Raw genomic sequence first — 14,654 nt, 5'->3', positions numbered from 1 at the left:
TCAATCTAGAACATAGTGGATACTAGGGATCAATCCCCGTCAAAACTAACTCGATTACATGATAGATCTCATCCAACTCATCACCGTCCAGCAAGCCTACGATGAGATTACTCACAAACGATGAAGAACATCATGGATTTGTCGATGGAGGAAGGTTGATGATGACGATGGCGATGATTTTCCCTCTCCGGAGCCCGAAACGGACTCCAGATCTGCCCTCCAGATGAAGAACACGAGGTGGCGGCGCCTCCGTATCGTAAAACGCGATGAAACCTTCTCTCTGATTTTTTCCCGGGCGAGACGGAAGATAAAGAGCTGAGTTTGGGGGCGGTGGTGCCACGTGGGCCCCACAAGCCCTCACGGCACGGCCAGGGGGGGTGGCAGTGGCCCACTGGCACGCCCCCTCCGGTGGATCTTTGCGCAGGTATTTTTCTTTTATTCCAGAAAAATTCTCCTTAAATTTTTAGGACATTCTGAGAACTTTTATTTCTGCACAAAAACAACACCATGGCAATTCTGCTAAAAACAGCGTCAATCCGGGTTAGTTCCATTCAAATCATGCAAATTAGAGTCCAAAACAAGGGCAAAAGAGTTCGGAAAAGTAGATACGACGGAGACGTATCACCATTGGATCGGTGATGGATGATTATGCCAGATGTGATTCATCATGCAACAGTTATAACACGGAGAGATATGTAACTAACTCCGGTTCGTCAATCTAATGTAGGCATGTATTCCGTATGTAGTCATACATGCTTAGGGAAAAGAACTTGCATGACATCTATTGTCCATCCCTCCCGTGGCAGCGGGGTCCTAATGGAAACTACGGGATATTAATGTTCTCCTTTTAATAAAGAACCGGACCAACGCATTAACACTTGGTGAATACATGAACTCATCATACTATGGTCATCTCCGGGAGTGGTTCCGGCTATTGTCAGTCCGGGGTTGCCGGGTCATAACACATAGTAGGTGACTACAACTTGCAAGATAGGATCTAAAACACATATATATTGGCGACAACATAATAGGTTCAGATATGAAATCATGGCACTCGGGCCCTAGTGACAAGCATTAAGCATGGCAAAGTAGTAGCAACATCAATCTCAGAACATAGTGGATACTAGGGATCAATCCCCGTCAAAACTAACTCGATTACATGATAGATCTCATCCAACCCATCACCGTCCAGCAAGCCTACGATGAGATTACTCAAGAACGGTGAAGAGCATCATGGAATTGGCGATGAAGGAAGGTTGATGATGACGATGGCGACGATCTCCCCTCTCCGGAGCCCAGAACGGACTCCACATCTGCCCTCCAGATGAAGAACAGGAGGTGGTGGCGCCTCCGTATCGTAAAACGCAATGAACTCTTCTCCTTGATTTTTTTCCGGGCGAGACGGATTAAATAGAGCTGGATTTGGAGGCGGTGGAGCATCGTGGGCTCCTCAAGCCTGCCAGGCGCGGCCAGGGGGCGCATGTTGGGCTTGTGGGCTCACGGCTCCACTTCCTCCGCTGATTCTTGCGCCAGTATTTTTCATTAATTCTAGAAAAATTCTCCGTAAATTTTCAGGTCATTCTGAGAACTTTTATTTCTGCGCAAGAACAACACCATGGCAATTCTACTGAAAATAGCGTTAGTCCGAGTTAGTTCCATTCAAATCATGCAAATTATAGTCCAAAACAAGGGCAAAAGAGTTTGGAAAAGTAGATACGACGGAGACATATCAGAGCCCTGCAAGAATAGATCATCACCATCACCAGCGTGCCGTCACGCTGCTGGAGAACTCATTTATTTCCCCGTCTCTCTTGCTGGATCAAGAAGGCGGAGTTCGTCATCGAGTTGTACGTGTGCTGAACGCGGAGTTGCCGTCCGTTCGGTGCTAGATCGGGACGGATCGTGGGACGACGGTGATTTGAATCACAAAGCTATACTACTACATCAACCGCGTTTCTTAATGCTTCCCGCTTAGCGATCTACAAGGGTATGTGAATCTGATCTCCCTCTCATAGATGAATATCACCATGATAGGTCTTCGTGTAAGTAGGAATTTTTTTTGTTTCCCATGCAACGTCGCCCAACAGTGGCATTATGAGCTAGGTTCATGCGTAGATGTAATCTCGAGTAGAACACAAAAGTTTTTGTGGGCCTTGATGTTCGATTTGCTGCCCTCCTTAGCCTTTTCTCGATTCGGCAATATTATTGGATTGAAGCGGCCCGGACCAACATTACTCGTACGCTTATGAGAGACCGGTTTCATCGACCAACATGCAACTCGTCGCATAAAGATGACTGGCGGATGTCGGTTTCTTCAACTTTAGTTGAATTGGATTTGACCGAGGCGATCCATGGAGAGAGGTTAAATAGCAATTTGCACATCTCCGTTGTGGTTTTTGCGTAAGTAAGATGCGATCATACTAGATACCCATAGCAGCCACGTAAAACATGCAACAACAAATTAGAGGACGTCTAACTTGTTTTTGCAGGGTATGCTTGTGATGTGATATGGCCAAAGACATGACGTGATATATTGGATGTATGAGATGATCATGTTGTAATAGTTAATATCGACTTGCACGTCGATGCTACGACAACTGGCAGGAGCCATAGGGTTGTCTTTAAACTAACGTTTGTGTTTGCAAATGCGTTTACTATATTGCTAGGTTGTAGCTTTAGTAGTAATAGCATAGATAGCACGACAACCTTGATGGCGGCACGATGATGGAGATCATGATGATGGAGATCATGGTGTGGCGCTGGTGACAAGAAGATCATGTCGGTGCTTTGGTGATGGAGATCAAGAAGCACAAGATCATGGCCATATCATGTCACTTATGAATTGCATGTGATGTTAATCCTTTTATGCACCTTATCTTGCTTAGAACGATGGTAGCATTATAAGGTGATCCCTCACTAAAATTTCAAGATGAAATTTTGTTCTCTCCCGGCTGTGCACCGTTGCGATAGTTCGTCGTTTTGAGACACCACGTGATGATCGGGTGTGATAGACTCAATGTTTACATACAACGGGTGCAAAACAGTTGCACACGCAGAACACTCGAGTTAAACTTGACGAGCCTAGCATGTGCATACATGGCCTCAGAACACAAGAAACCGAAAGGTCAAGCATGAATCGTATAGTTGATATGATTAGCATAGAGATGTTTACTACTGAAACTATACTCAACTCACGTGATGATCGGACTTGAGTTAGTGAATTTAGATCGGACTAGAGAGATGTTTATTTGAGTGGGAGTTTATTACTGATTTGGTTAGTTAAATTCTAATTGTCTTGAACATAGTCTAAGTCCACTTTGCAATATTTTATATTGTAGATCAATGGCTCACATAGTAGCAACCCTGAATTTCAATACGTTCCTAGAGAAAGCTAAGTTGAAAGATGATGGAAGCAACTTTGTAGACTGGGCACGTAATCTTAGGCTCATCCTACAAGCTGGGAAAAAGAATTATGTCCTTGATGCTGCGCTAGGAGATGAACCACCGCTACGTCTGACCAAGATGTTTTGAACGCTTGGCAATCGCGTAAGGAGGACTACTCAGTAGTTCAATGTGCAGTCTCGTATGGCTTAGAATAGGGACTTCAACGACGTTTTGAGCATCATGGAGCATATGAGATGTTCCAGGAGTTGAAGTTTATCTTTCAGAAGAACGCCCGGATCGAGAGGTATGAGACCTCCAATAAATTCTATGCTTGCAATATGGAGGAGAATTTGTCTGTCAGTGAACATGTGCTCAAAATGTCTAGGTACTCAAACCGTCTAGCTGAGCTAGGGATTGAACTCCCACAAGAGGCTATCACTGACAGAATTCTTCAATCACTGCCACCTAGCTATAAGAGCTTTGTGTTGAACTATAACATGGAAGGGATGAACAAGTCACTCAGCGAGTTATTCACGATGCTGAAAGTCGCAGAGTCAGAACTCCGGAAAGAGCATCAAGTGTTGATGGTCAATAAGACCACTGGTTTCAAGAGAAACGACAAATGCAAGAAGGGTAACTCCAAGAAGAGCGGCAAAACTGTTGCCAATCCGACGAAGAAACCCAAGGCTGGACCTAAGCCGGAAACAGAGTGCTATTATTGCAAGGGAATGGGTCACTGGAAGCACAACTGCCCCAAGTATTTGGCTGATAAGAAGGCAGCCAAAGAAAAATCACGTATATGTGATATACATGTTATTGATGTGTACTTAACCAACTCTCGTAGTAGTGCCTATGTATTTGATACCGGTTCTGTTGCTCATATTTGCAACTCGAAGCAGGAACTGCGGAATAAACGAAGGCTCGCGAAGGATGAAGTGATGATGCGCATGGGAAATGGTTCCAAGGTTGATGCAATCGCCGTCGACAGAGTCTCACTTCAGTTACCATCATGATTAGTTATGAACTTAAATAATTGTTATTTAGTGCGTGCGTTAAGCATGAACATTATATCTGGATCTTGTATATTGCGAGACGGTTACTCATTTAAGTCAGAGAATAATGGTTATTCTATTTTTATGAGTAATATCTTTTATGGTCATGCACCCAATGTGAGAGGTTTGTTCATATTGAATCTTGATTGTGATGACTCACATATACATAACATTGAGACCAAAATATGCAGAGTTAACAATGATAGCGCCACGTTTTTGTGGCAGTGCCGCTTAGGTCATATTGGAGTAAAGCGCATGAAGAAACTCCATACCGATGGGCTTTTGGAGTCACTTTATTTTGAATCACTTGACATGTGCGAACCATGCCTCATGGGCAAGATGACTAAGACTCCGTTCTTCGGAACAATGGAGCGTGCAAGTGACTTGTTGGAGATCATACATACTGATGTGTGCGGTCCAATGAGTGTGGAGGCGTGCGGCGGATATCGTTATTTTCTCACCTTGACTGATGATTTGAGTAGGTATATATATCTACTTGATGAAACACAAGTCTGAAACGTTTGAGAAGTTCAAGCAATTTTAGAGTGAAGTTGAAAATCAACGTAACAAGAAGATCAAGTTCCTACGTTCTGATCGAGGGGGCGAATACCTGAGTTTCGAGTTTGGTGCTCACTTAAGACAATGTGGAATCGTTTCACAGTTGACACCGCCTGGAACACCACAGCGTAATGGTGTGTCCGAACGTTGTAATCATACTTTGTTAGATATGGTGCGATCTATGATGTCTCTTACCGATTTGCCATTATCATTTTGGGGTTATGCATTAGAGACAGATGCATTCACTTTAAATAGGGCACCATCAAAATCCGTTGAGACGACACCATATGAGCTATGGTATGGCAAGAGGCCAAAGTTGTCGTTTCTTAAAATTTGGGGATGTTGATGCTTATGTCAAAAAGCTTCAGCCTGAAAAGCTGGAACCCAAAGCGGAAAAGTGCGTCTTCATAGGGTACCCAAAGGAGACAGTTGGGTATACCTTCTATCTCAGATCCGAGGGCAAAGTGTTTGTTGCTAAGAACGGAGCTTTTCTTGAGAAGGAGTTTCTCTCGAAAGAATTGAGTGGGAGGAAGATAGAACTTGATGAGGTTATAGAACCTCTGCTCCCTCTAGATGGTGGCGCAGGGAAGGGGGCAACCTTTGTCGAGGCGACGCCGGTTGAGGAGGAAGCTAATGATGATGATCATGAAGCTTCAGGTCAAGTTACTATCGGACATCATGGGTCGACAAGATCACGTACTGCTCCTGAGTGGTACGGTAATCATGTTGTTAGACAACAATGAACCTGCGAATTATGAAGAAGCAATGGTGGGCCCGGATTCCAACAAATGGGTGGAGGCCATGAAGTCCGAGATAGGATCTATGTATGAAAACAAAGTGTGGACTTTGGAAGTATTACCTGAAGGTCGCAAGGCTATTAAGAACAAATGGATCTTTAAGAAGAAGACGGACGCGGACGGTAATGTGACCGTTTATAAAGCTCGAATTGTGTTAAAGGGTTTTTCACAAGTTCAAGGAGTTTACTACGATGAGACGTTCTCACCGGTAGCGATGCTTAAGTCCGTCTGAATCATGTTAGCAATAGTTGTATTTTTGGATTATGAAATCTGGCAGATGGATGTCAAAAGGGCGTTCCTTAACGGTTTTCTTAAGGAAGAGTTGTATATGATGCAACCCGAAGGATTTGTCGATCCAAAGAATGCTAACAAAGTATGCAAGCTCCAGTGATCCATTTATGGACTGGTGCAAGCATCTCGGAGTTGGAATAAACGCTTTGATGAGGTGATCAAAGCATTTGGGTTTATACAAGTTGTTGGAGAATCTTGTATTTACAAGAAAGTGAGTGGGAGCTATATAGTGTTGCTAATATTATATGTGGATGACATATTGCTGATTGGAAACAATGTGGAGTTTTTAGAGAGTGTAAAAGATTACCTGAACAAATGTTTTTTAATGAAAGACCTAGGAGAAGCTGCTTACATATTAGGCATTAATATCTATAGGGATAGATCGACACGCCTAATAGGACTTTCACAAAGCACATACCTTGATAAAGTTTTGAAGAAGTTCAAAATGGAGCATTCCAAGAAGGGGTTCTTGCCAGCATTACAAGGTATAAAGTTGAGTAAGACTCAGTGTCCAGTAACTGCGGAAGATAGAGAAAAGATGAGTACCGTCCCCTATGCTTCAGCCATAGGGTCTATCATGTATGCAATGTTGTGCACTAGACCAGACGTCAGCCTGGCCATAAGTATGGCAGGCAGGTTTCAAAGTAATCCAGGAGTGGATCACTGGACAGCGGTCAAGAATATTCTGAAGTACCTCAAAAGGACTAAGGAAATTATTCTCCTTTATGGAGGTGACGAAGAGCTCATCGTAAAGGGTTACGTCGATGCAAGCTTTGACACTGATCCGGATGACTCTAAGTCTCAAACCGGATACATATTTATTCTTAATGGGGGTGCGGTAAGCTGGTGCAGTTCCAAGCAAAGCGTCGTAGCAGATTCTACATATGAGGCGGAGTACATGGCTGCCTCGGAGGCAGCTAAGGAGGGTGTCTGGATGAAGCAGTTCATGACGGATCTTGGAGTTGTGCCGAGCACACTAAATCCAGTAACTTTGTTCTGTGATAACACTGGTGCCATTGCTTTAGCAAAGGAACCAAGGTTTCACAAGAATACCACACACATCAAAAGATGCTTCAACCTCATCCGCGACTACGTTGAAGGAGAGGACGTAAATATTTGCAAAGTGCACACGAATCTGAATATAGCAGATCCGCTGACTAAACCTCTTCCACGAGCGAAGCATGATCAACACCAGAATTGTATGGCTCTTAGATTCATTCCAATGTAAATCGCATAGCGATGTGAGACTAGATTATTGACTCTAGTGCAAGTGGGAGACTATTGGAAATATGCCCTAGAGGCAATGATAAAATAGTTATTATTATATTTCATGTTTCAAGATAATCGTTTATTATCCATGCTATAATTGCATTGAATGAAGGCATAGATACATGTGTGGATATATAAACAAAAGAATGTTCCTAGTAAGCCTCTAGTTGGCTAGCCAGTTGATCAAGGATGGTTAAGGTTTTCTGACCATATGCAAGTGTTGTCACCTGATAACTGGATCACATCATTAGGAGAATGATGTGATGGACAAGACCCAAATTATAAACGTAGCATGTGATCGTATCATTTTGTTGCTATTATTTTCTGCGTGTCAAGTATTCATTCCTATGACCATGAGATCATGTAACTTGATACGTCCATTTTGCATCATGCTTTCATGTTGATATTTATCGCTTTTTGGGCTGTTATTTCACTTCACGGTACAATACTTATGCCTTTTATCTCTTATTTTGCAAGGTTTACATGAAGAGGGAGAATGCCGGCAGCTGGATTTCTGGCCTGAAAAAGGAGCAAGTGTGAGATGCCTATTCTGCGCAACTCCAAAAGCCGTGAAAATTAACGTGGATTTTTTTTGGGATTTATAAAAAATACTGGGCCGAAGAAGTGCCAGAGGGGTGTCAGCAGGTGCCCACAAGCCTGCTAGGCGCGGCCACCCCCCTGGCTGTAGCGACCCGACTCAAAACGAGTCAAGCCTCTGTGTATCTGTGCCATCACTCGATCAGTATGCTGGCACACACAATACATCAATGTATATATCAAAGTGCAATCACATGGAAATAGCATAAAACTGATATATACCTTAAATATCTCAGCGGAAGCAGTCAAGGGAGTGGAGTCCCAATAAACACCAACGGCAAGTTGAGTGTAGACCGTAACCCTGAATCGTACTCTTACTCGTCGAAGAAAAATATCTGCAACATAAGACGTTGCAGCCGTGTAGGTCAGCATATTGAATATGCCGGCAAGTCACATATGAGAGGGGGTAAAATATCATCTATACTATATGCATATATGGCAGGTGGTGTTGTAAGTTTTAGCGTAAAGCAAATTTTCTCCTACAACAAGAGGGGCTAAAAGCAAAATATTACTACACTGTTGGTTGTTAATGAGATGGTTCCGCCAAACAATTCTCGTACCCGAGTTGTCAATAATTCCCACATCATTATTAAATTGTGTTGAGAGTTCAGGAAAATTTCAATGCCTTCGGCTCAAGTTGTCTATGACCGTGGACACGGCTAATCGATTAGGTTTGAGTACTCTGCAGAGTTTTGCACACGTTTCCCACAAGATTTGATCGCCTCCGAGTATGTCCTCGCACTTTAGGGTGTTTAGAGACCGGATGATCAAAACATGGTTTTCCAACGGGTCCCTCTGATCCCCTGTCGGTACCCATCCAAATCCTACCGTTCTTCTACATCTGCTGGCACCGCCTGTCTAGAGTCGCCGCGTTGTCCAACCAAGCCAGAGCCCATAATGACTTGTGGCTGTGCAGGTAAGCCTTGGGTCTTGAAAATATCCGTCCGTCTCTTTGAGCCTAGGTGAAGCTTTCCGCAAGATGTCATGGCACGTTTCCAGCATCCCGGGTCATCCACTGGTTTCTCCAGGGAGCCGATCAACCGTCCTTCACCCAGGGTTGCATTGCATCACGAGGTCTTGAAAAGTCTTGACTTAACCGGTCTTGGTTATTAAATTATTCTCGCATCACTCGTGATAAACTCTCAACCAGAATCCCGTCTACTCAAGCATAGCAATATGAAATTTGTCGTCTCGGGCCAAGTAACGGGGTTGTTGGGTGCCTACCACATGATACTACAATATGTAGCCATAATTTCCAAGTACCTACTCAGCATGCAATTGGGCATAGGATGGTAGAACTACGATGCATAAAACATAGGTGATACATGATCAAATGGCTTGCCTGGTGATGTTGACGAGGAAGAATTATCGTTTCTCGAGAAATAACTTGATAGACTACTCGTCACTCTCCGATGAAATCTATATAACAAACATATCATTCACGTAAGCACTCACACTAACAATCCAAACCATAAGAGAGAGCGAAAGAATCCAAAGGAAACTTCAAATAAAACTAGGGAGTCTTCTACTACATCAAACCCTAAATAGTTTTTGCCTAACAGAAAATAAAACTAAAATAGCAGAGAACTAAGATATAATAAAGTATTTTCTTTTTCATAAAACTATTTTGAAAGTATTTTCAAACGGGAGTTGAAACAGTAGAGAAATCAATTGCAAGTTATTAGGGAACTAGAATTGATTTCATGATAACAAATAAAATAAAAATAAAAACTTGTTGAGAACCTACTGTTTAACTAAAAGAAACTAAACATAAAATTTCTGAAATATAAAAGAAAATAATTTAAAAACAACTAAAGAAAGAGAATTAGTCACAATCCTAAAAGAGGTGAAACAGAAATTGTTTCACAAGAAACAATGAGTTAAAATGCTCAAATGTTTTTGAAATTTTTACCACTGATAAATAAGATCACTAGTGATCAGTAGCAAAAAGAATTAATTAAAAATATCTTTTTAAACTCCCAGAATAAGCAAAACAAGGTTTAAACCAAATCTGATCTAATTCAAATTTTAAAATTTCAAACATAGACAAATAATATGTTTTTGTAAACTACAGAAAAATTGTGATCTACTGGAAAAAGAATCAACCTCATTGGAGTTGTGGATCAAAAGTTATGAGCAAAAGAAAATTGAATCTGCCTCTGTTTTTGAATTAAAACTAAAAAATAAAACAAACAGGGAATCCACGTGGTGGCTTCTGATTGGCTGATGGGTGTTTGCTGCGAGGGAATCTAAAAACGGCCGAAAACTATCTAAAACCTCTTCGGCTAAAGTTACTAATAAAAACAACCGCCGGTTCTTTTAAAAGAACCGAAGGGGTATTCTAGATCTAATCTAGCGCGTTGCTTAAAGATCTAACGGTAGGAAGTAAAACAAAAGAAAAGAAAAAGAAAAAAATAAAGGAGAGGGAGTTACCTCGTGCTACAGGGACACCCACGACGGCAGGAGGAGCAGCGGCGAGGGGGGCACTCCGGCGAGGGGAGGGGTCGCTGGCGGGGTGGGGGGGGGTGGGGTGGCGGAGGGGGCGGTGGAGGGAGGGGTTGCTGTGGGGGAGGGGGCAGCTCCTGGCGAGGGGGTAGACTCCAGGTCGAGCAGGGGCTCCGGCGTGGGGAGTGGGGCTCCTGGCGATGGGGGGTGGGGCGACGAGGGAGGGTGGCGGCGGGAGGGTGTGGGAGGGGAGGTGCGGCAGGGTCCAGGTGGCGGTGAGGAGGGCGACGGTGCTCCTGGAGTGAGCTCCTATGGAGTTCTTGACAGGAAACGGGAGGTGGCGAGGAGGAGGCTACTGGAAGGGAAACGGGGATTTTTCTAGGGGAATGGAAAGAGGAGAGACGGGGCGTTCTTATAGTGGTGACGGGAGGCGTCGGGAGGGTGTATAGCTCACGAATCCTGGAGGGGAAGCTTCCTGGGAAGCTTGTGTCATGGCTACACAAGGAAACGTTGAGAGGAAGAAGAAGGTGGGGATATGGGCCAGATGACATTCCTAATATGGCCCAAGGACTTTCCTAAAATAATGATCTCTTTCCATATTTATTAAAACAGGAATTAAAACTATTAAAAGTAAATGGAATATTCCTCGAAATATAGGGGTATAATATATTACAATTTTCAGAAAAATAAATCCAAAAAGATGGGCATTTTTCCACTACCAAAATAAATACTTCAAAAAAATGTTTTTTAGAAAATCCCTAAATTGGTTTATTTTCTTTTTGCAAATATTTTTCAAATAAACCTTGGGTTTTATGGTCCAAATATTTCAAAGGAATATCCCCGGTTTGGAGGGTCATGTTCCTCCTCTCTTTCTTGCTTGGCAAGAATTATTTTTGGGGTATTTCTCGGGGAAGAAAAATATAGAAGCAAGGGCAAATATTTGAAAGGATTCAAATGCAAAACTCCGTTCAAATTCTTTATAGTTGAAGAGGTCATGTCATCTTCTCTCATTGCTTTTACTTGGATGAATTTGAATTTACCGGAGAAGGGGAAAGTCATTTTATTCCCTCTCATTCAAAAGTTTTTGAAAAGTTTCAAACTCCACTCAAGTTTAAATCACTCAATCAAACAAACAAACAATATCATAATTATTTTTAACATTCCAAAATTTGGGATGTTACACTGGCCCACTGGCCCCCCTCTTTTGCTACAAGAAGGGTTTCGGTCTGGAAAAAATCAGGAGGAGGATTTTCGGTGGATTCGCCGCCGCCACGAGGCGGAACTTGAGCAGAACCAATCTAGAGCTCTCGGAGGACGATCGTGCCGGGGAAACTTCCCTCCCGGAGGGGGAAATCATCGCCATCGTCATCACCAACACTCCTCTCATCGGAGGGGACTCGTCACCATCAACATCTTCATCAGCACCATCTCATCTCCAAACCCTAGTTCATCTCTTGTAACCAATCTTCATCTCGCGACTCCGATTGGTACTTGTAAGGTTGCTAGTAGTGTTAATTACTCTTTGTAGTTGATGCTAGTTGGATTACTTGGTGGAAGAGTTTATGTTCAGATCCTTGATGCTACTCATTACCTCTCTGGTCGTGAATATGATTATTCTTTGTGAGTAGTTACTTTTGTTCCTGAGGACATGGGATAAGTCATGCCATAAGTAGTCATGTGAATTTGGTATTCGTTCGATATTTTGATGTGTTGTATGTTGTTTTTCCTCTAGTGGTGTTATGTGAACGTCGACTACATAACACTTCACCATTATTTGGGCCTAGAGAAAGGCATTGGGAAGTAGTAAGTAGATGATGGGTTGCTAGAGTGACAGAAGCTTAAACCCTAGTTTTTGCGTTACTTGAGAAGGGGCTGATTTGGATCCACTAGTTAATGCTATGGTTAGACTTTGTCTTAATTCTTCTTTCGTAGTTGTGGATGCTTGCGATAGGGGTTAATCATAAGTGGGATGCTTGTCCAAGTAATGGCAGTACCCAAGCGCCGGTCCACCCACATATCAAACTATCAAAGTAACGAACGTGAATCATATGAACATGATGAAAACTAGCATGACAGAAATTCCCGTGTGTCCTCGGGAGCATTTTCCCTCCTATAAGAGTTTGTCCAGGCTTGTCCCTTTCTATAAAAGAAATTGGGCCACTTTGCTGCACCGTTGTTACTTTTGTTACTTGCTACTTGCTACGAATCATCTCACCACACAACCACTTGTTACCGATAATTTCAGTGCGTGCAGATATTACCTTGCTAAAAACCACTTGTCAGATCCTTCTGCTCCTCGTTGGGTTCGACACTCTTACTTATCAAAAGGACTACGATAGATCCCCTATACTTGTGGGTCATCATAACTGACTGACACTGGAGGAATACCTTGTGTGTATCAAACGCCACAACGTTACTGGGTGACTATAAAGGTGCTCTACGGGTACCTCCGAAGGTGTCCGTTGAGTTAGCATGGATCAAGATTGGGATTTGTCACTCCGTGTGGCGGAGAGGTATCTCGGGGCCCACTCGGTAATACAACATCACATACAAAGCCTTGCAAGCAATGTGACTCAAGTGTAAGTCACGTGATCTTGTATTACAGAACGAGTAAATAGACTTGTCGGTAACGAGATTAAAATAGGTATAGAGATACCGACGATCAAATCTCGGGCAAGTAATATACCAAAGGACAAAGGGAATGTTATACGGGATTATATGAATCCTTGGCACAGAGGTTCAACCGATAAAATCTTTGTAGAATATGTAGGATATGATATGTCTCCAACGTATCTATAATTTTTGATGGTTCCATGCTATTATCTTGTCAAACTTTGGATGTTTTGTATGCATTTTATATCTTTTCTTGGGACTAACTTATTAACTCAGTGCCAAGTGCGAGTTCGTGTTTTTTCCGTGTTTTTGACCTTTTTCAGAGGAGAATATTAAACGGAGTCCAAACGGAATAAAACTATGACAACCCGATGCCGACGTTCCAGAAGATTCCCCTTTATTTCCGTTTTCATCGTGTGATTAGTTTTATTTGTTGCATCGTCATTTAGTTTGCATCGTCGCATCATGCATGGCATCTTGCATCGTATGTCGCGTGTGGTGTTTTGAGTGTGTGTGCTTCGAGTGATCACCGAGTCGTAGTGCGATATTAGCTCTCCCCCTCTCCCCTCTTATTTCGTTTTTGCGGTTGCTAAAGTTTCCTGTTTTAAACCCCTATTTAAAAGGGTTAGTCTTCTTCTTTTCAATAAAAGTCCTTTTATTAAATGTGGGGACAACCCCTTGGGTTTTCTTTATTTTCTCCTTTTGTTTTATTTTAAATCCGTATCATTTTCTTTTCTCTTTTAAAGCGCTTTTATTTTATTCTTTAAATAAAAGAGGTTTATTTTATTCTTCAAAAATATTTTAACTTTAATTCTTCAAAAGGGTTTATATTATTTCTTTTAAAAATGCCCAACTATTTCTTATAGTTGGGAATATTTTTTTTCAAAAGAGGTCAAAAGCATTTATTTTATTTTATTTTCGTTAAAAGCCTTTCTTTATTTGAAAATTTCTGTTTTTAAAAGTTAAAAAAACCCAAAGGGGGAGGACCCCAGGCCAAGGCCCAGCCGGCCAAGGCCCAGCCGGCCAAGGCCCAGGCCTCCCGTGCCCTAGCGAACCGCCCCGCTCCCCTCGTCCTCCCCGAGCGCGTCGTCCTCCCCCTGCCGAGCTGCCAAGCCCCCGATCCCCTCCTCCTCGATCTCCTCGATCCCCCGCTGCCATGGCCGATCCCCTCGAGGCCCCTCGACCCGCGCGCCGCCAGCAGCTTTCTCCGCCTCGCCGGCCTCTCCTCCGTCGGCCTGGCCTCCCGTGCCGCGCCGCCCCGAGCCGCCTTCCCTGTGACCGCTTCGCCCGACCTGGCCATGGCCATCACCTCGTCGCCCCACCACCGCGAAGAGCTCCGGCCGCCGCCGGCTACCCCCGTCGCAGGACCTCCATGGACGCAAGGAGATCTTTGCTTGGCCTCCCGTCAGCGGTGTGCCGCTGGTCATGGCCGACCCGAGTGCGTCGTGGCCGTCCCCTCGCCTCGAGCATGCCTCGCGCCGACGGCCTCCTCCTTGCCGCGTGCCTGCCGCCAGCAGCTCGTCGCGTTCCTCGCCGCGCCGCGCCCCATCGTGTCGGCCTCCTCCTCCTGCCGTTGTGTGCTTGATGTTGCTATGCCGCTGCTGCTTGCGTGCTGTCGCTGAGTTGCTGCTGCCGCCCCTGTGCTTGC

The sequence above is a fragment of the Hordeum vulgare genome, chromosome 7H (assembly GCF_904849725.1).
Source record: "Hordeum vulgare subsp. vulgare chromosome 7H, MorexV3_pseudomolecules_assembly, whole genome shotgun sequence".
NCBI classification, from domain to species: Eukaryota; Viridiplantae; Streptophyta; class Magnoliopsida; order Poales; family Poaceae; genus Hordeum; species Hordeum vulgare.
This window is presented reverse-complemented; position numbering follows the sequence as displayed.